Below are 21,709 nucleotides of genomic sequence, written 5' to 3'. Positions count from 1 at the left end.
TACAGTACAGGTATATGTCTGACAATATGCATTGCAGTACTATTTAAACTTAAAAGATATTTCTCCTAAAGTACTGGATCTTGATTTTTTTTTTTGTTGCTTAATTTATACAGTTGCTATACGCTTTTCTCAATTTCCCTTGATAAACACATTCATCCAGGTTGATGCACTGATGGCACTTTAGTGGTCATTCATTCATCACGTAATTTCATTAATTATTGGGAATTCCACTTAGATTGGCATACACATTGGGATGACAGAAATTCAATTTACCTTTCCTTAAAGTAGATTCATCATGCCTGCTGTTATAATTTGGGCTTTTGTCTTGTCTCCTTGAAGATCAAATATTGGATGATTGAGTGGGTGATGTGTTTCCATTCAGTTATTCCAAACTGGCCAAGTTATCCTATTGAGAGAAAAGAAAAAAGTGCAAATGAACAAAGGTTCAAACAGATGTATGTACTTATAGTAAAGGATGCCAGCACGCTCACAGATTCACCACTTGATCTGATGTACATGCCTTTGGGATGTGAGAAGAAAAATGGAATGTCTAAAGAATAATACAATACAGTGCCCAACCCAAAAGTATTTCCTTATTCAAAGCAAATGATAAATTGTGATTAGTTACATTTTCATTTTCTAATTTTTTACTTGCTAAAAGGATTCACAAACATTAAATTAAAATCACTTTATAAGACACATGAAATTTGGACTTGTCTAACACCTGATCAGCTAGAGGCTTTATAATGACTAAAACTGTATTGAACTTGTTTTTTAGTTGCTTTTGGGGCATGTTCCTGTCATGGACGGCTGCCACTGGTTATTACTATAGCGTCACAGCTCTAGGGACATGGGTTGACTACTCAAGTTATGGTGGATTTTACACCTTTCTTCATGTAAATGTGGGTTTTCACTAGGTAGCCCAGATATCTCCTGCATTAGGTTAAAAGGTGATTCTAAAGTGTCCCAATGAATTGATTCTGGATTAATTCCTGCCCTAATGTTGATGTTCCTAGAGTACAGCCCACCTTCATAAAACCCTGTACTAGAAAAAGTAGCTACTTAAAGGCAAATTAAATCTCATCGGGTATGCTATTTCTTTCTGACCACCTCAAATGAAATTCTAAATCCACAAGCACTCGATGCCGTATACACAGCACACACCTCTAAACAGAAGCTTCCATTGAACTTCCAGTTTTGCTAGCAGTTTCCATTATTGACCGAGATGGAGCCAGTAATCCAGTATGACTTGGTATGTGTGCCTTCTTTAACTTTACAAACTGTCAACAGGTCACAAAAAGGGTAAAGTTCGATTTCTTTCCATCAACTGATGCACACAAGCATACCGTACATAAACAATTCTGTATTCACACAACCTACAGACAGAGCCCACCTTGAACTCTGGAATTTACAGCATTTTATAGGTATAGATTTTTGGCTATTAATAGTGCACCTAATTCCATCCACATTATTATTAATCCAATTAAATTTTGGAGTGTAAGGAGTCAGGGGCCCAGTTGTATCTGCCACAAAGCAGGGATGGACCATGTAAGAGGATGCCAGGACACTCACATTTGTATTGATTTAGAGTCACCAGTTGACCAAAGGTGTGTGTCTTTGGGATGCAAGAAGAAAACTGCAGTATTAAGACAAATCTGCACAGACCCGTGGGAGATGTGTAAACTCTACAGAAACACTGGGATTCAAACTATACCTTCAGAGGTTGTGAAAAGTGCACAAGAATGGCATCCAAAGAAAAAACGCACGTCTATAGGGTAATTTTTTTCATATTTAAATGTTATTAAATTTAAAGATAGCCTTAAATTGTGGAAATCACAATTCATTCAAATGTAAGATCAAAAGAAAGTTAAGATACATAAAATAATCACCCAAAGCCCCACGACCACTTTGCAGATTTATATGAAAAAATGTCCTATTATGAGATGGTTCCTCACCAATTACACTATGAAAACATGAAAGTGAACACAAAAAAAGAGAAAGGCCTGGCAGGCTTATTTTAGAACTGCATTAATAAATTCTTGAAAATTTCTGAAAAATTTTTGCCCCATTCCTAGGAAAGTTAGATTTTTGTCAATATTTAGATTTTATAATGCATCACTTTCCTGTTAAGTTGTGGAGAGTGGGTTAGGAATTTTATAATTAAGCAAAATATGTCAAAATACAAGTAATGCAGTGAATGAAACCATAATGAATGTGTTGTTAATTAATCTTCAGCCATTCAGTATTACTTCATTCACAATTCAGAATAGCTTTCTGATAATATCTGACAAATAGTTCTCCAAAAAAATGGTCTTAATTTAGAAGAATCCCAAAACTTTGGACCTCGAAATTCTGGCGCTCAACGGTATCATTTAAAATAAAGGTCCCATCCCTGATACATTTTGAATATTAGAATCATTAAAGGTGTTTGCCAATGCTCAGTTTAAAGATGAATGACACCATGCCTTGCAAAAATTGATGAAGAATATACTGAATATTACGAATGAACTCACTTCTTTGTGATATTGATTGAAAAGTCCCTTTTGCCTAAGATCATCTAGAGGCTTCATTTCTAAAACATTGTGTGATTTTGAGCGTGAAAATACATCTACGTCAAAAAACAAGAAAATGCGTATGCCAAAAATGAAATCTAATTATGTTAAACCCGGAATACTCACATTTCTATGCGATTTACTTTTTACAATCATCTTGTAAATGCGCATTCATGAACACGCCTCAGATTTCGCCCAGTTCCACCCTGAAACAACCATATATAAGCCATTCAAGCTCATATATATGCAATCATGATGCTGCAGACCTTCAATGGCTGGTAGAGCCACCTCCCACATGATGCATCCAAAAGTAAAGCATAGAAGTTCTCGTCTCTAAATTAGATGCACACAAAGAACCTTTATTTGGTGGCGTAAGCACAGGTGTCGGCAACAAGTGCAAATATGTCGAATGGCAGTTACTACTGCTGTAAATGCCATGAGCTCCAACCACACCGTCCCTAAAATAATACAAAAAATGTCTGATTTCAAGTGACGAAGCACATCACTAATTATTGGCAGTGTGAGTGTAACAGGAGGAATAAAACACATCTACACTCTCTGATTTCAATTTGCAAATGGTATCTGTAATAGAAGATGCCAGTTTATGTGGCATTATGTCAGAGCAGTCCTGACAATTGTCAGTCTTATCTTGGCATCAGAGATGACTTGCATGTTAATGGAATGTAACTGCTTACGGTTAACAAAAACAGCTTCATTCTCGTTAGGTGCCCTTACTGCACTATGAGTGCATTGAAGTGCTCTGATTACATTAGGAAAATGGACACATGTACAAATTGCTTTTTTATGTTGGTAACAACATGTTATGTTATTATGTATATCCATCCAACCATATGAAAACTGGATGTAGCACTTTGTCAGTTAATTAAAGGCTTCCAGCACAGCAGGCATGATGGAGTGAAGCTTGGCGGAGATATTGTTAACCTGTTAGCTGAAAAAAAGCAAAAAGTTCTTCAGTGCAAATATGCACCATTGGTCCACTTAAAAGGTAACTAAAATACAGTGTGTGCATCATAATTCATCATGTTTGAGATTTAATATGTTTGTCGTGTCAATGTGTATTATAAAAACTGCTCTGTGATATGAATTATTATGTGTGTGAGTCGTCATTTATCTGATTAGTTCATTAGTTGATAATCTGGACACATGACGTGCATTTTCCTTGTGACTTTATAAAATTTATTTTAGCAACGATAGCGACAGACAATTACGGAAGTTGGTAAAATTCTTAACAAAGTTTATAACTTATTTAGAAAAAAAATGTAGGTTTTGGATGATGCTGATCAGAGGGTGCATGCACTTTGCCAATATATAGGTCACTGAAAGTCTGGGTATCTAATTGCTTCTACTAATTAAAGGTCACAGGCTACATAGTTCTGTAATATATAATTATTGTGCACTGGAGTGGCAAGAACTGGCATTTCTAGCTTAAAGTGTCTCCTACGTGGGCTCCATATTGAGGCCTACCCAGCTTGATAGAAAAACTGATGACACCTATAGATGAATGAACCAAAAGCAAGGCATTAACAGAAGAATTTGAGTGAGATTTACTTTTCAGGACTAATGAAACGGGTACAATTCCACAACTAAGTCTAAAGATAGGAAAATAAAATTTTGTTCAATATTGTGAGAAGCTGTAAAGTAAGTAGTTTTTATTGTAATTGATGTGCTAGACCGCAAAACATATATACAATGAATTCTATCCACATACTATAGTCTGTACTGTTAAGGATATGTTACATTATTAAAAGACAATCTACTTTATCAGTTCTGTATGCACGGTGGATTTATAAAGACTCCACATAATCTTTAAATTGTACTTTATTAAGAAAAGCATGGTAAAAGGCTTTTCCCAACTTGTTCCAAACTTTGAAATTTATTTCACACCAACATACTGATAGATAGCGGCCCTGCTACTGGGTTGATGTGCTTCTACGGCCCTGTCCAGGTCTCCTCGTGTAACAATCCATCTCCCGGTATCTCCTCCATGCTCTGGAGACTGTGCTGGGAGACACAGCAAACCTTCTTGAGACAGCATGTATGGATGTGCCATCCTGGAGGGGCTGGACTACCTGTGCTGTAGGTACAGCCTCAAGCTACCAGCAGTGACAAGGACACTAGCAAAACACAAAACTAGAGAAGAATCAATCAGTAATGATAAGGAGAGAGCAATTGTCTGTGGAAAGGGTTTTCTTGCTGTTTTGATTTGCAACAAAGTAGCTGAAGTTGATTCACAATCGCTTCTACTTCCTAATTGGACAGATTGATATCTCTGAAGCCTAACTGACTGTTAGACTGTGATGACTAAGTGTTCCCTTAATTTTTTTCTGAGTATTTAGCTTAAATTTTTTGAGCATTAAACCTAAATGAAGTTGATTTTTTAAAAATTAAAAATGTTCCCATCTTTCACTGTTTCAAATGTTTCAAACTCTTTTGAACTCTTCATTACATGTATAGTTATGACACCCTTCTAACTATGAAATGTTAATAAGAGATAGCAGGCAATTCACTTTCAAGTAAAGTTAAAGTTGAAGTTTCAAATCTTAATTATGCAATTTTAGGATCATAATTATTTTTTCTGTTTCATAGTACAGTGCCTAAGTCTTACAATGATACCCCTGGTATATCTTCTAAAAATAAAGATCTGCTCTTCGTTTAATTAGACTGCAGAGTATGAATACCAGCCTGAAAACTGCTTCTGTGGCGCCGGCACATCCTGTTCATGTCTTTTTGTTCCCCCTGAGTACTCACATTCCAGTGACTTGTTTGCTAATTTAATTAAATACTCAAACTTGGCTTTACATATGAAAGTGCAGGTTTGTGCACCGGTGTGCTTTGTGACTGACTGCTGCCCAACTCCTGGACCTGAACAGTGTGGTCTGGGTTGGGCATGAGTGAGCCCCAATCTCTGGACACAACTACTCCAAACAGAGTCCTGGGTTCAACTAAAGTATTTTACCTTCTTACAAGGTTTCTCTGTTAACAATTCTCCTTCTTCATCAATTCTTTATTAAATCCTTGTCTTTGTTCTCCATTCCTCTCAGGTGAGCTTTGCACAACTCCACTCCCAGCTCTGTCTCACCTGGGGTAGGTGGAGCGCTCTTTTTTAACCTGGAGCTACAGCACATCAGCACTGTAACCTGAAAGCACTTCTGGGTCGAGCAGAGCCTGACCCCAGCATGTACCTCCAGTAGAACTCAAAGACCCAATCAGGGCTTCCCAGCAGAACTACAACTCCTATGCAGTCCTGAGAGTGTCCAAAAGGGAACCATGGCAGAGGCATACTTCCACTCAGTGTATTTGGGGAACACATGGCCCCTGAGGCAGTCTCCCTTTGTCCTTTCTCTATAATGGCCTCCTAACTAGTAAAGGTGACACTTTCCAACCAAGCTGGGATGCCCATCCATCCACATGCTCCTGTACAACAGCTTTAAAAATAAATACACAGATAATAATATTTTAATATTTAAAACATCATTTTCTGTTCATTCAATTCAATTTACCATTATGCTACACCCATTCATTAAATAACTGCATAGATTGTGAAATTCACAAGAGTTTACATGCTACATGTGCTGAAAAACAAATATACACTTAAATAAATATGCAAACATTATAAATATAATGCAATAACATGATGCAGTAAAGAAGGTATTAAAATGAAATACATAATACAACAACATATACTACTGGTCAACGTTTTAGAACATTGAAGTTTTTCTGCAGATTTAATCAGTTGAAATGCAATGAATGACCTAAAATGTTGAAAAGGTAATCAGTACACTGCCAGAGGTTTCAATTTAAAGTTTAGATTAGCTAAAACTGAAAAAAGAAATTATCAGAATATTACAAATTGTTCTTCTTCTGGGTTACAACCTATAGATAATAATAATAATAATAATAATAATAATAATAATAATAATAATAATAATAATAATAATAATAATAATAACCTAATAGGTTAAGACCTACAGATGTTCAGCAAAAATTAAATAAATTAAGCCGTGTAAGTTAAAGAAAACAATTTGCACAGGTGTCCCAACTTCTGTTGATTACTTAAAAACCCTGTGTCTGTCTTAAAGCACAGTTGGAACAGATTGTGTTACTACACCCTCTAAAGAAAATATTACACTGTAGAAAGTTTTAAATTCCAGTGACAATGGCAAGAAAACAATTGGAATGAGACAAAGCTGAAGTACCCTTAGAAGTGTAGGCCTTTCCTTTAGAGAAATTGCAAAAAAAAAAAAAAAATGTCTGTGAGAACGGTGTAATACACAGTCTAAAGGCAATTGGAAACTGGAAGAAGCTCTGATAGGAAGAGATCTGGCAGATCCAAAGTCACGAACCCAATCAGAAGACAAGTTTCTAAAGGTCACCAGCTTGTTTGATAGACATATTTCCCCAGTTATTAATTAATTTATTTATCCATTCCTTCTCAACTTTTTTGAGTAAAATAAGTAATCCACAAATAAATCTGAGTTATATGTGCTTGTCAGACTTGTTCTTAAAGTTCACATATAGACAGCAAACAAGGTATGGAATTAAATCAGGACTCTGGAAGAACATCCCACTGTGCCTGACATCAATGCTGCTGTAGTATCTGTGTAATCAATAGAAATTAAATGCATTGTGCCTTCGCATACTGCTAGAACTATCATTCACAGTTGACTCCTTGAAAGTGAGGTTTAGAAACCCATCAATCACAATATTTGACTCTGTAATATATAAAGCACCATTCATCCATCCAGCAGCATCTCAGTTGCAACATACCATTTAAAGCAGCCTATCACATTCCAGACTAGACTCGCATGAAAGAAGAATGAAGGCAGCTGTATACACATTGTTCAAATTCTAAACGGTTTGTGTCAGATTGTTAGTTTGTCCAGATTTTGGTTGCCTAAGCCATCATAATTTTCTCTTTGTTTATGGTGAATACATACAAGCATTCAGACAATTCCAAGAAGATGATTAAATGTTTTCTATTCTTTACTTTTTAAAATCCCCATTAACAGTTGTAAGATGCTAGGAGTCGCTGTTGCGCCTTTAAACACAACAGACAGACACATAGGACACAGGGTAAAAGCACAAAGAAGTATTCTTTAATCATTTTCTTCTTCTTAGCACACAGTGCCTCCAAAGCACCACAGCCACAATAAACACAATTACTGTAAATCAATAATAATCATAATACTCCTTCTCCTCCACACCTCCCAGCAAGCATTGTCTACCTCCTCCTGACTCAGGCTCGCTTGCTGGGTTCACAACAGTCCTTTATATAGTCCTTGACTTGGAAGCGCTTCTGTCCTTCCAACCACGTAACTTGCCAGCACTTTCGGGTCTAATGAAGAACTGGCTTTTTCTTAAGCCCGGAAGTACTTCGGAGCTATGGATGAGGCATGGCTCCTCCGGTCCTCTCACAGATCCTCCTGGTAGCACCAACACTAACCAACAGGGCTGAGAAACTGAACTCCAAGTCCCATGATGCCCTACGGGAATCCGGAGCAACGCTACACTTCAGGGGAGCTGTTATCTTGCGTTTTGGGGGAGGCAGTGTCCAAAAGTAGCTGCCTCCCCCCCATACTTCCATCCTCAGGGCATCAAGGCCGCGTTGAGCTGCCAGCCTTCTATCATAAGTTTACAACATGCTTCTCGAAAAAGTTTCTGGATAATTGTTCTTCACAAGACTTTCCTCATTTTATTTTTCATTTACTGTATGTTTATGACATTTCAAGTTCAATTTTTATCAATAAAATTTCCTTTCTTTTTGCTACACTCATACAAACAGACTCCAGCCTTCTAAAAAAAGGTTCAAAATCAAATCTGTACCACTTTGTTCATATCTTCATTACTTTTCATGGAGAAAAACTAAACTGATTATCCACTATGAGATATTGAAGGTTATAACAACAGAATATAACAAAATAGTCCATCTTGAAAGGCAGTGTTATTTCTCTAGAATTATAAATAACAATGTTAGCAATCCCAGAGTCTTATTCTCTGCAATTGATCATCTGCTAAACCCAGGTCACTCAATGGAATGCCTTCAAAAAACTTCCAGTGAAACTTGTGAGGCTTTCTTTTTTTTTTTTTAGTAAAAATAATTATAACTATTTTTATAATTAAAATAGTACATCCCCCCAATACTGATCCTCTTAAACCCCGGTACTCCATTATAAACAAATAAAATTCTTTCACCAGGATAGATTTACCTGATTTAAACTGAGACTATTCACCTGCATTCTTGACCCAATACCAACATTTTTTTTCAAAGAAGTATCTGGCGTGCTAATTGACAGTATTCTTGACATATTAAACTCATCATTAGATATCTTATCTTATATCTTAATAAGTTTAAGTCAGGTTTCAGAACAAATCACAGTACAAAAACTAAACTCGTTAAAGTAGACAATGACTTGCAGGTAAATGCAGATAGAGGCTGTTTATCTGTTCTTATCCTCTTAGTTCTCAGTTAGATCTTACCTGTGTTTCTGAATGGATGAGTAGTAATATTCTCAAACTAAATAAGGAGAAAACAGAAAATTTAGTGATTGGCAAAAATGGGTGTAATGAGGTTATTAGAAATCAACTTGATGCATTAAGATTAAAAGTCAAGACGGAGGTAAAGAATTTAAGGGTAACTATTGACTCTGACCTGAATTTTAAATCACATATTAATCACATTATTAAGAGAGCATTTTTTAACTTAAGAAATATAGCAAAAGTTAGACCTCTTATAACACTTCAAGATGCTGAGAAATTAGTTTACGCTTTTATTTTCAGTCTGCTAGATTACTGTAATGCACTCCTCTGAGGACTACCCAAGCAAGACATCAATTGATTGCAACGAGTGCAGAATGCAGCTGCTAGAATCTTAACTAGGAAAAGAAAATCTGAACACATCACACCAGTTTTGATGTCACTACATTGATTACCTGTGTCATTTAGAATTGACTTTAAAATATTGCTTATGGTTTACAAAGCCTTAAATAATCTGCTCCATCCTATATCTCACAATGTCTTTCACTTACATTCACCTTACATTCCAAATCGTAACCTTAGATCTTCGAATGAGTGTCTGCTTATAATTCCAAGAGCTAAACGTAAAAGAAATGGTGAGGCAGCCTTCTGCTGTTATGCAGCTAAACTCTAGAGTAGCTTGCCAATAGCAATTCGCCAAGCTAATACAGTGGAGCACTTTAAAACACTCCTAAAAACACATTACTTTAACATGGCTTTCTCATAGCTTAAATTTTGTTTAATCCTGATGCTCTGTATATTCAATTAATTATCATTATCATTCATGGTGGCTCCGAAATCCTTACTAACCCATACTTTCTCTACTGTTCTTTTTCCGGTTTTCTGTGGTGGCGATCTGCGCCACCTGAACAAAGCACTGTGATGTCCCTGCATTGATGGACTAAAGGCCAGAAGTCCACATGACCATCATCATTAAGTTCTTCCATGTGAACCCTGAATACAATGAGGACTGTTTGAGGTCATTTATGTTAGGTGGAATGCATAGAGGGAGATGGGTGGTCTCGTGGCCTCAGAACCCCTGCAGATTTAGTTTTTTTTGTCTAGCCGTCTGGAGTTTTTTTTTGTTTTTTTCTGTTCTCCCCGGCCATCGGACCTTACTTTTTATTCTATGTTAATTAGTGTTCCTTGAGTTTATTTTCTTATTTATTTTGTCTTTTTTATTTTGCCTTTCTTCATCCTGTAAAGCACTTTGAGCTACATCATTTGTATGAAAATATGCTATATAAATATATATATTTTTTTTTGTTTCAAATCGGCAACCGCTTTCTAATGTGCACTACATTTGTCTGACAATTTCTGAACTACTTATATACATCTTAAAACAGGTTAAATTTGAATTTCAGCTCATTCAACACTTTCTAACCTAATATATAATCACACAAGACTTACTTTTTGTGGTGTAGCCATGTCTTTGGCAAGGTAGCAGTTTGCATGCTTATAGCAAAATCAGCAAGAGCAGGGTGTTCAACCACAAGGACAAGGAGCAGTAAAATGCAAAATATTACCTAGATAAAAAGTGGCTTGTAAATAATACAAAAGTTTGGGGAAATTTGATATATTCTTCATATATTATATAAAAATTTTGTTACTGAATATTCAATTTCTTTGTATTCTTATTCCTGCAAACTTTCCAAGAAAAAAAAGAGGACAAAACATGGATTCAAGCCATTGCTTTGAAAGAAGTCATCAGAATGATTTTGAGCATGGTAAGCACAAAACCTGACTTGATGTTATTTTGGAAGAATTAAGTGGATAAGACTGGTGAGCTTTTTGGACTGAATGGCCAGTTCTCAGATTGTTATAATGTTCTACAGCACAAGTGTGTTTATGTGTAAACCAGTAGCACAAAAAAGAGTGCATACTATTATCTCTTTATTTGTACCTAGACAAATAGAAAGTCCAAAGCCTTTTCAGTTTTAATGATTTGCTGACAGAACCCAAAACTCCACACAAGGGAATTATAAACATGGTCTGTAAAAAGCCCAATGACTGTAACATATGGTATACACAGCAACAAATTACCAAAGAGGGTAAAAAGCTTTTAAACATCATTAATGAAGGAAGTACAGTTGTTATGTCAGATTTGATTACTCAAAGTGATATGGCCAGACCATAGCAGAGATGATCTCTGCCTTTGTTTGTATTTCCAGCCAAACTCTTTCAATAGCCTGCTGACAAAGTGAGTGAGAGTAGCTGCTAGATGTTATGAGCAACAGAGTTTGAGATGTACATGGTTTCTAAGACAGTAGCCAGAAAAAATGAGAATTCTAAACAGACTGTGGATTACTATCAAAAACCAGAGGAATTAACCATGAGTTTTATTTAATTTACCTTTGTTGTTCACAAGTGGAAATTTACTTTGTTCTACTCAGCAACGTACAAGAGCACATTCCTACGTATAAGGCATGCAGTAAATTACAAATTAATGGCATATTTATGTGTATTAAGGACAGTAATCTAGAAAAGTTGTGTTTTCCATTAAAAATTAATTAAAGTGCTTATAAGTTTTATTGTTATCAGTATCACTTCTATTTAATTAAAATTTTAGCAAGTGTCACCTCCCAGAAGGTAAAACTTGGAAACAATTATTTACAGTGTGTCTGGTCCTTTATGTTCTTAACACTAAAATTATCAGAGCCTACGAAAAAATATGTAGATCTGGCCCGCCTTAAATCCATTCGCACCTCTCCGTCAGCATCTTTTGTCCTGTAAATGTGCCGATAAAGACAAGCAGCATGCAGCCTGCTATTCAATCCCCCCACCACCGCAGAACGTGCACAAAGTTCTCCCAGCTCATGCCTTTATTATCTGGGAGTGTAGTGCTGAAGTTTTAGAGTAGAAATAATAGATCATTATTTGGAACACGTGCATTTCATGTGTGTTCTGTTTCTACAATAATCTGTGTAAACACATTGTTACAACAGAAACGTTTTTTCATATTTTACTAGTAAATGACAAAATGTTGGCATAAACTATATAATGTGTGAAGCCTGAAGTCCAAAGATCAAATAAACACTTTCACAAAAGGAACAAGGAGAAGCCAACACCTTTTGTGGCGTACCGGTAAGATTTGCTGAATTGTAATCAAGGAGTTAAATCCCGACTGCCTCCTATGTTTGCCATTTTCAGTAGTGAGCTGCTCTTATTGTTAATATTATACAGTACACACACACATTTGGTTTGCGTCTGTAACAAACGGTGTACATTTATAGTACCTGTAAAAGTTACCTTTTTTTTTTCACTTTTATTCTCTCGGTCACGATCACGATACATACTACCGCCCTAGGGATCTGACTCTGGTACTTTTTATTTGAAACTAATAACTGTAGATGTGAGTGGTGTTTTGAGGCAATGGAACTGGACATTCTCTGATCTGGAGGGATAAAAGCTGACACACAAACACTGGTGAATCTGCCTTCTTCGTATTTCACTGTCACTTAATTATTTTTTTTTTTATTCAGTTTTATTGAGTGTTCCTGCTCTTGCTAAATTAGTATGCAGCTTATGGTCTATGATGTCAAAGCCGACCTGACAAAAAAAAAACAGACATAGGTATATATGATATTTGGAATTATTCATTTTATGACCTGTATATTACATTTCGGAAAACATTGTGGCACAGATGCAACATTATTCATATTATTCATATTCATTCGTATAACATCTTGCGGTTGTAATCGGTGACCACATGTTTTTTTTTTCCCCGATCTTGCTTGTCTCCATGTTGCTGCATGGTGCTGTTTCTTTTGTACTCCAGGACATGCAGAGGAAAGAATAGTACAAAGAGGTCATTTCAGCGTTATATGCAATCATCAAATTCAAATGCTAACAGTTCACACATGCCTGATCTGTCCTTTCTACATTTACAACATGTGCACCTGTTGCAATGCACACACTTCTCTCTATGCTATGGTTCCTATTACATTGAAAGGGCACCTGACACTGACTCAGTTTACTTTCCTGGGGAAAGCGGCTGTCTTGGATGCTGGCGCTATTTGTCAACAGAAGGCAGACTCCAGTTGGATTATTTTCCTCAGTTTATTTTTGTTAGTCATAGACAGTCCCCAAAAACAGTCCAGGAGTGATAAAGTCCATACGTTCTCAATCTGATAAAAAAGAATGACTGAGAGTCACTAACAAGAGCACAAAAGCTACACCACAGCCAATTAGAATATAAAGCACTAAAGGATAAAACATCAAGTCAAGTCAAGTCAAGTTGGGGAGCATGCACTGGTACAGTGCGTTGCCGTACCCACTACACGACAAAACAACTCGGGATCCCGGTTGGCAACCCCAAGGCCAACACGTGGTCCTGTCCCACCCTCTGGAAATGACCCTCTATCTGCTGCATTCAGGTGCTACGTGAGCGAACCCTTGGCCTGGTCCAGCCACTCAGGCCCCCAACAATGAGGATCTTATGAGCTGGATCACCCTTGGGGAAATGTGCCACATGGCCATAATGCCGTAACTGACGCTCCCTCACAATGCAGGTAATGTGCCTCATTCGGGACTCCATGAGCAACCACTCATTCGACACAAAGTCAAACCAATGGTACCCAAGGATTTTCCGGAGAGACACAGTACCAAAGGAGTCCAGTCTTCATCTCAGGTACTGGATAGCGTCCATGTCTCGCAACCATATAGCAAGGCAGGAATCACCAGGACTCTAAAGACTTTGACCTTTTTCCTTTTGCATAGATATCAGGAGCGCCACACACCCCTTTCCAGCGACCTCATGACCCCCCATGCTGTCCCAATCTGTCTACTGACATTATAGGAAGTCACCAGAGACATGAATGTCACTGCCAAGGTAAGTAAACCTCTCGACAAGGTCGACACTCTCTCTGCAGACAGACACACTGCTGATGGCTGTACCCAAAAGGTCATTAAAGGCCTGGATCTTGTTTTTTTCTTGGACACTTGCAAGCCCAGACACTCAGACAAAACAACAAATTCCAAAAATTAAAGTGAATTACTAAAATTCCCTAGCACTTTTTCACTGAACACAATGATGATTATTTGGCTTGAATCTAAAACCTTGGATGTCAACAGTAGTATGCTGACATTTTAGTGATGACAAGATGGAAGTCACGTGTCACATCACTGCTAATCATGTGGTAGTACCAGGACATCATTACTAACGACTACTGCGTACAATGAACAAATCAAACTGGTAACGTGATGACATCACCAGAATAATTTTTTTAAAATAATGACAAAGTCAAAACCAGTATAAAATGCAGAAAAAATACTACAGAAATTCATATTGGTTAAAATAAAATTCAAAAATTTAAAAGAAATATTACTTCATTTGTGGTAGTAGGTAATGCTCATAAGGAGGTGGCTTGCATAAAAAATGATTTGCTGTTTTAAGCTGATTAAATGGCATTGGGCAATAACTGTTACAATATTTTTCATTAAAATGACTATACTTTGGGCAAAACAATTGTAGAACTGTAAAACACAAGCTGAATAAAATATGTGTCATTTTTGAATAGCTGAATTAAGTTCAAAGACTAAATGCCAATTTGGGACCATTTCTGATGTTACTTTGAACACTAACAGTACTCACATAGAATAAAGCAGTGTTAAAGATCGATCCACTTTGTAATCCTCAAAGACCTGAAGCTATTCTTAGGACATTGGGAGAAGTCATTCTGGATGGACTAGCATTCTATACTAGAATATACTCATACAAATGGATAAACTGTTAAAACAAGGCCAATTTATTGTCATCAGTTTACGTAAATCAAATGTCTTTAGAGATACTGGAGTAAAAAAAAAAAAAAAGGACCTGGATAATACTTTCACTCAAAAACAGAGATCACGCCAGGATATGTAAATGAAAATAACTATAGGCTCAACCCATTAAACCCTAGTTAAAAACTATATAAATATAAATGTAAATTGTGAGACAAATTATTGTGAGGACCTGTACAGGGTTGATTCTTGCCTCACGTTCGTTGCTTTCAGGATGGACTCCAGCTTTGTGGCCTTCTATTGAAAACATTCAGTCAACAGACAGTTTCCATTTTTTCCAAAAAAAATTACTATTAGGGTGAACGTCCTAAACATTATTTTGTTTGCTAAATATGGGTGTTAAATTTACGGACAAACTGTTTGTTAAAAGAATAGAAATTATGCTATTATATTTGAAATGATCAAAGTGGACTTGTAACAGCATATAATTATCATATCTCTGACATACTGTATGTTTAATATAATAAAGGTATATACTTCAGCAGCAACTGATCCACAGAATGTTTTGCTGTCTTTGGTGGCAAAAAAATTATTTTAATTAAAATGAGTTAGTTATTTTCTGCCTTATGTTAACTTGGGTTTGGACATAATATTTAATCATAGATTTAACTTCCATAAACCAACCAACAAGCTTCATTTCATTAAAGTGACATAAATAAAGATTTCTTAATTTAAGGATGCAGTTCCAGATAGACATGCTCTTTATCTCTTTTGCTTTATTTAGCAACTTCATTTAATCTCATGCCATCTATTCACTTAAACAGTCGGAGAGTCAGAAAACTTTACTTGAATAACACTGCTGTATGCAGGTGACATGGTGCTTCATATTACTGACCCATACTCATCGGTATCACAGGTACTAAATGAACAGGGAAAGTTGTAAAGTGTCAGAGTACAAGATTAATATGAATAAGCAGCTATTACTTTCAGTTAATAGCTTTCCTCATTAGCAGTTTTCTTTAATTGTCTCACAGCCATTCACTTACTTTGGAATTATAATTAGACAGCAATTTAAACACTTATTCAAATGTAACTGTAACAACCTGACAAAATGTGTTAAACCAGACCTCATCAACCGGTCATGTTTTCATTTCACACTAGCTAGTAGATGTCTGAAAAATGAATATTTTCTTCAAATTTTTATATAATTTCTAATTAATTCTAATATATACCAACAAATCCATCTTTATACACTGGTCACAATGGAGCTTAGTTTATTTGGATTACAAATCCACCTTTAAACTCTGGACACAATGGTAACTTCATTTATTTGTATTACAAAGAGGAATGGATAAAAAAATGAATCCTGCAGTAATCTAAAAAGAGTGGGGGTGGTTTTGTTTACTGCAAAATTTGATAGAAAGGAACTTAAAGCCATGTTGATTTACACAAATGCTGCACTAAATCCTCCCTTAACATTTTGCTCTGTTCCCCAATTACTCTTAATTGCTACCAGAACACAATACTTTATCAGTGTGCAGGAAACATTTTAAGACAGAGATGGTACTATCAATTCCACTTTTACTAGACAATAATATATTTCCTGCCTTCCTAAAGTACACAATATTTAATAAGTGGAATAGCCAATTTATTTGCATTCTTTAAATACTATAGCCATACATTAAATCTGAGCTTTTGTCAAAACATTTATTAAACACAAGGTAAAAACCTTGGTAAATTTAACTTCACAAAGTTTCTCAATCCTCCATAACCATCTACCTATAAGATTTAATTCTAGAACAAAGATACAGGCACTATTTGCAAACAACACCAGTACTCTGAATAAACTGATCCTCTGTAGAAAATTTATGATTTTTAGACACTGAATGTACGTAAGGTTAGACACAATCCACTTTGGTATGGTACTACGGTGCTGTACCGTGTTAGCCATTATGAATATAGTGAAAAGTCAAGAAAAATGACACCTTTTATTGGCTAACTAAAAAAGATTACAATATGCAAGCTTTCGAGGAAACTCTTTCCACGTCTTTTTTATGATCTCACAGTATTTGAATTCGTGTCTTTGTTTCTTGGTTTCTAATTTGCATTTTATGCTCTGTATTGAACAATTTGGTCGGTTCAATCTCCTAGTTTTGTCCTCTGCCTGTTTTGGACTACGAGTTTCTTACGATCGCTTTCCTCTCCTGTTCCCTTGCTGTGCTGACGGAACACAATAAAAACTATTTATTGTGATTTTCTCATTGTTCCCTTTGTGACTGAAATGGGTACAAATAATACAGAATGTCTTAGTTAAACAGGAAGGCACTGTTCAAAGTAAGTCCACACAGAGATAATATCACACACAAGAATACATTTTGTTTTCCTGCTACAAACCACACCCCAAACAATGAGTCGCCATGTGCCTTCTAGAAAACAAAATGGCATCACAATAATAACAGCAAAATTCAAAACGTAACAATAAAATTAATAAAGCTCAAGAAAAAATATTACTAGAATATTCAAAAACAAAATTGAAAAATATTAGACCTTTTAGAAAATTTTTAAACACTCTTCAAAAATATATGAACGTAATACTAAGTATTACAACAAATGTGTTTTAATAAAGCTTAAAATCGTTTAGCAAATAGAGCTCTCTTGACTTAAATGTTTTGGGAATATTTTGTTTAGGCACTATTTGAGTAAAATTTTTGTTTACCTAGGGATCACAATAATTGCTAATACTATAACAGCTCTCTCTCTCTCTTTATATATATATATATATATATATATATATATGTTGCATAGTTTACTGTCAAATAATGCAAAGAGTACGCAACACACGTTTCGCCCTCATGTGTACCCTGATGAGCCCAAATGAGAGTGAAACACGTGTTGCGTGCTCTTTGTGTTATTTGACAGTAAACTATGCAACATTCCATGATCTGCTTCTCGTAAATGAAGAGGGCACTATGATGGATGTTAGCTGAATGGCAGACCAACCACAAGCATTACCTGGTAGGTAACCACCCACACCAATCAGGTCCGGACTCCGACTACGAATGCAATGAATATATATATATATATATATATATATATATATATATACTGTATATATAAAATCTAACGTCTGTCTGTCTGTCTCCTTTTTTCACAAGAGAACTACTTAATGTATTTTTTTTATATAATTTGCTTGAACATTTCTGTTGATTTTGCGATTTCTCTCATCGTGCTAAGTATCAGAGTTCACTTGCGTTACCGATTGATTTGCACGAAGAGAGAGGCTGCAGGGCAAGGGTGAGGGGGGCTCCTCACTCACGTGCCAGCCTCTGTACAAGTCGCTCTACCTTTCGCCATGTGTTGGAGTGTACCTTGCCTCCGCTTAGCTAGCAATACCAGTTTGTTCAACAGACATTATCTTCTACAGATTGTTAAGGAGCAACGTTTGATGCTTTTGAGAGAGAGATTAGAACAACGTGTGTTTTGGAGGGTAGCTGCTGTTTGCCAGAGATAGCACGGCCACGTGCTTTTCTCCCCACGCAGGGGGCACTTACCCGTTAGAGTTGAACACAAACAGAAACAATGCCAGCATTTGACGTTGTAGCATGCCTACATTCCACTTGGCCAGAAGTACATTTTTTTTAATTGTTTTTTAAAGTTTGTCCTGTTTCACTACTACGTGGGTGGAGCCGCAGGGGACAGCTAGCTTATAACAACATCCAACAGGCCATTGCTTCTTAGTGCCCATTCTGGATATCATACTACCAAATTGCTAGCACACCGATTAATCTTATTCAACTGCAGGAAACCCAAAACACCTTCAACAATACAATGGAAAACAAAGGTTCTGATTTAATGAAAATTTCAAAAAATAATTTACAAGAAACAGCTTAACGGTTTATTGGAATCGGACAGGTATTCATTAATAATGTTGTTAAGTATCTTCACATCTTGAACCATAGCTGACCTTTGGTGTATTTCAGTATCACCTAGTGATTACTTCATATTATTTCTGTCATTTTATTTCCTCTCTAGATGGCTGATGTAAAGGGCATCTGATCCAAATAAAATGTATTACTTTATATCTTAATGATTGTATATGTAATAATACAAATAACTATAAAACAACAAAGTAATCTTTTTTTGTCAAGTTAAAAACAGTGCAGGGACTCCAAATTTAGTGGATTTATTTCCACAGGTGTCAATTGCAGAGTGCAAATTAACTGATGAAAGCTTTTTTTAGAAATCTTTTGCTTTTGGCAAATTCTTTTAATCTGTGTAACATTGTTTTGACTTTGGCTGTAATAGCAGCATGGTACTTACTGATGGTAATTGTCACAGTGTGCTAATTATTTTCCTCTTATTCCTTAAATGCATTTTTCTGTCGTTTGCGCCATAAAAAACATAATCTGTGCTTACAGCTTTTCTGGGAAGATCTTCCTTTTACAATACAGTTGTCACTGTTGTGATCTTTATATTATTTGATTAATACAAACCGGAATCTCATCTAAGACCGCAAGTATGTATAGCATATTTTTCTCAACTTACAGTATTTGAATAACAATTTCATTTTCCAACATGTGTTCAGTTTTTTTCTACGAGTAGGTCTTTTTGTCTCATTCTGGGTTTAGACATGTTAAGTTTCTATAAAACAGTGTTTTCTTCCCATATGTTGAAATTCCGGTAACGGCGCATACTTTAGCTAACAGAAAACTAATTTTGAATTTGAACTCGTCTCTCTAGGCTGGCAACTCGGTAATTCCCACTACTGTATTCCCCATTTATTTATTTACTTAATGTTTTCTGTCCTTGAGGTCAGATCCTTTCCACGTTCCTATTGTCAGTTACTTCTCTGGTATAGCTAGAGACAGGAATGCAGAAGTCATGCCACATGCTCTTCAGAAAAGGTAATCCACTTGAAGCTAAGCATGTTCAGTCTTGGCCAGTACTTGATGGAAGATCTTCAAGAAAAAAGTTTGGGCTGCTGATGAAAAAGTTGTTGGTGTGGTCAGCAGAGGGCACTTGACTTGTGGTCTGTAAGTGGATCCCAATTGAAACAATTGTAATGCTGATGTCACGAATCGCTGTGGTCATAAAAGATCCCTTTGCATCTTTTTTAAAGTGTAGGGTGTTTCTTATGTCCTGGTTAAATTGTCCATCATTGACGTGGTCATTCTAACACTCTATTCATCCCATATCCCTTATAATAATAATAATAATAATACAATAAATAAGTTTTATTTATGTAGCACGATTCATACACTCAAGGACACTTTACAGTTCAATAAAGACATTAACAAGACAGTAAAAATGACATACAACAAAATGAATAATACTCATTTTAGGTTTTTTAAAGGAGTTTGAAATGAATAATAGATTTTCCACCCATAGTTACTAACCTGTATTTAGGTACAATGAGTAAGTTAGTGTCCGATGATCTTAATGCACGGGCAGGACTGTAAGGAAGCAGCAGCTCAGACAGATATTGAGGTACTAAACCATAAAGAGCTTTCAAAGTGAGAAGAATACTTTATGATTTGCATTGACTACCGGTTTATTCAAGAATCAAATATAAGAGGACAGGAGTGATGTGAGCAGATTTTGTAGTGTGTGTAAGTAGACGAGCAGCAGAATTTTAAGCATTTTGTAATCTATATATATATTTAGTCAGGAGGCCATAAAACAATGCATAGCAATAGTCCAGGCGGGTAGTGATGAAGGCATGAACGAGTGTTTCAGTATCCTTCACACTGAGGAAAGAATGCAGATGAGTAATGTCGTGAAGATGAAAAAAAGCTGTCCTACTGAGCTAATGTGTGGTTGAAAAGTAAGAGGCTGATCAAAAATGACACCCAAATTATGGACTGATGCTGAGGGTTCAACCAGGATCCCACTGACATCAATTTTTAGCCCACGAAGTGTAGAGAGTGCAGATTTGGTACAAAGTATTAAGATCTCTGTTTTCTCAGGATTAAGTCGTAAAAAATGGTCTGTCATCCAATGATTGATTTCCCGAATGCAATCGGTCATTGCAACAGGTTAAGATGTTGCAGTTGCTTCAACACTTATATACAGTTGTGTGTCACCGGCATAGCAGTGGAAGCTTAGACCATACCGACCAATAATCTTACCTAATAGGAACATATAGATGTTAAAGAGGTTTGGACCTAGAACTGACCCTTGAGGTGTTGTGTGAGTGAAGTAGTGGCAGATTTGTGTTCCCTAATGAAGACATAATACTGGCGATCACTGATGTATGATGTGAACCAAGAAAGCGCTAACTTATTAAGTTATACGTTATTGACTAACTATCTCTCACTCCTTTACCACCTAATGACTAATGTATGATGAGTGTACTGGTGCAAAATGGCTGCTGTTGCACCATCCAGGTGGATGCTGCACATTGGCAGTGGTTGAACTGGCCCCCTCCTCTCCATGTAAAGCTGTTTGGTTGAGTGTCATGAAAAGCGCTATATAAATGCAATGTCTCTATTCTTCTTCTACTATAATTTCGATTGTTACTGCAGTCATATATTTGTCAGTTTAATACTTTAGTCTTTGTTTCTGAAAAGCATATGCTGATGCTACATGATGTTAGTAGCAATAAATAAAAAAAAAAATCTTTATTAAATTTGTTTTTGCTAGATGGTAAAGGATGATATGAGACAGCACACCTTAACAACATATGCATGTAATAATAACAATAAATAGAAAAGAAAGGAACAACAGAATGTTATTTTTGTCAAACAAAAAACAGCACAGAAATTTGATTTAAATATTTGTTTCCACTGGTGTCAAGTGTAGAAAGCAAATCAATTGATGAAAACAAGCGTTTTTAAATTATTTTGCTGATAAAATCCAATAAAACTACTGATGCTTTTACATATATGTAACAAGGTTATTAC

General features: G+C 36.0%; 1 long non-coding RNA gene across 1 annotated transcript in view; it reads right to left on the bottom strand.

Annotated features, from left to right (window-relative positions):
• Nucleotides 1-277: 277 nt before the first annotated feature.
• The window catches only part of LOC120530217, a 390,776-nt gene continuing 369,344 nt past the window's right edge, over nucleotides 278-21,709 (bottom strand). The window contains exon 3 of the long non-coding RNA XR_005633925.1: nucleotides 278-406. This is a non-coding gene — a long non-coding RNA (uncharacterized LOC120530217). The remainder of the gene's footprint in view (nucleotides 407-21,709) is intronic.

The sequence above is a fragment of the Polypterus senegalus genome, chromosome 5 (assembly GCF_016835505.1).
Source record: "Polypterus senegalus isolate Bchr_013 chromosome 5, ASM1683550v1, whole genome shotgun sequence".
NCBI lineage: Eukaryota > Metazoa > Chordata > Cladistia > Polypteriformes > Polypteridae > Polypterus > Polypterus senegalus.
This window is presented reverse-complemented; position numbering and strand designations above follow the sequence as displayed.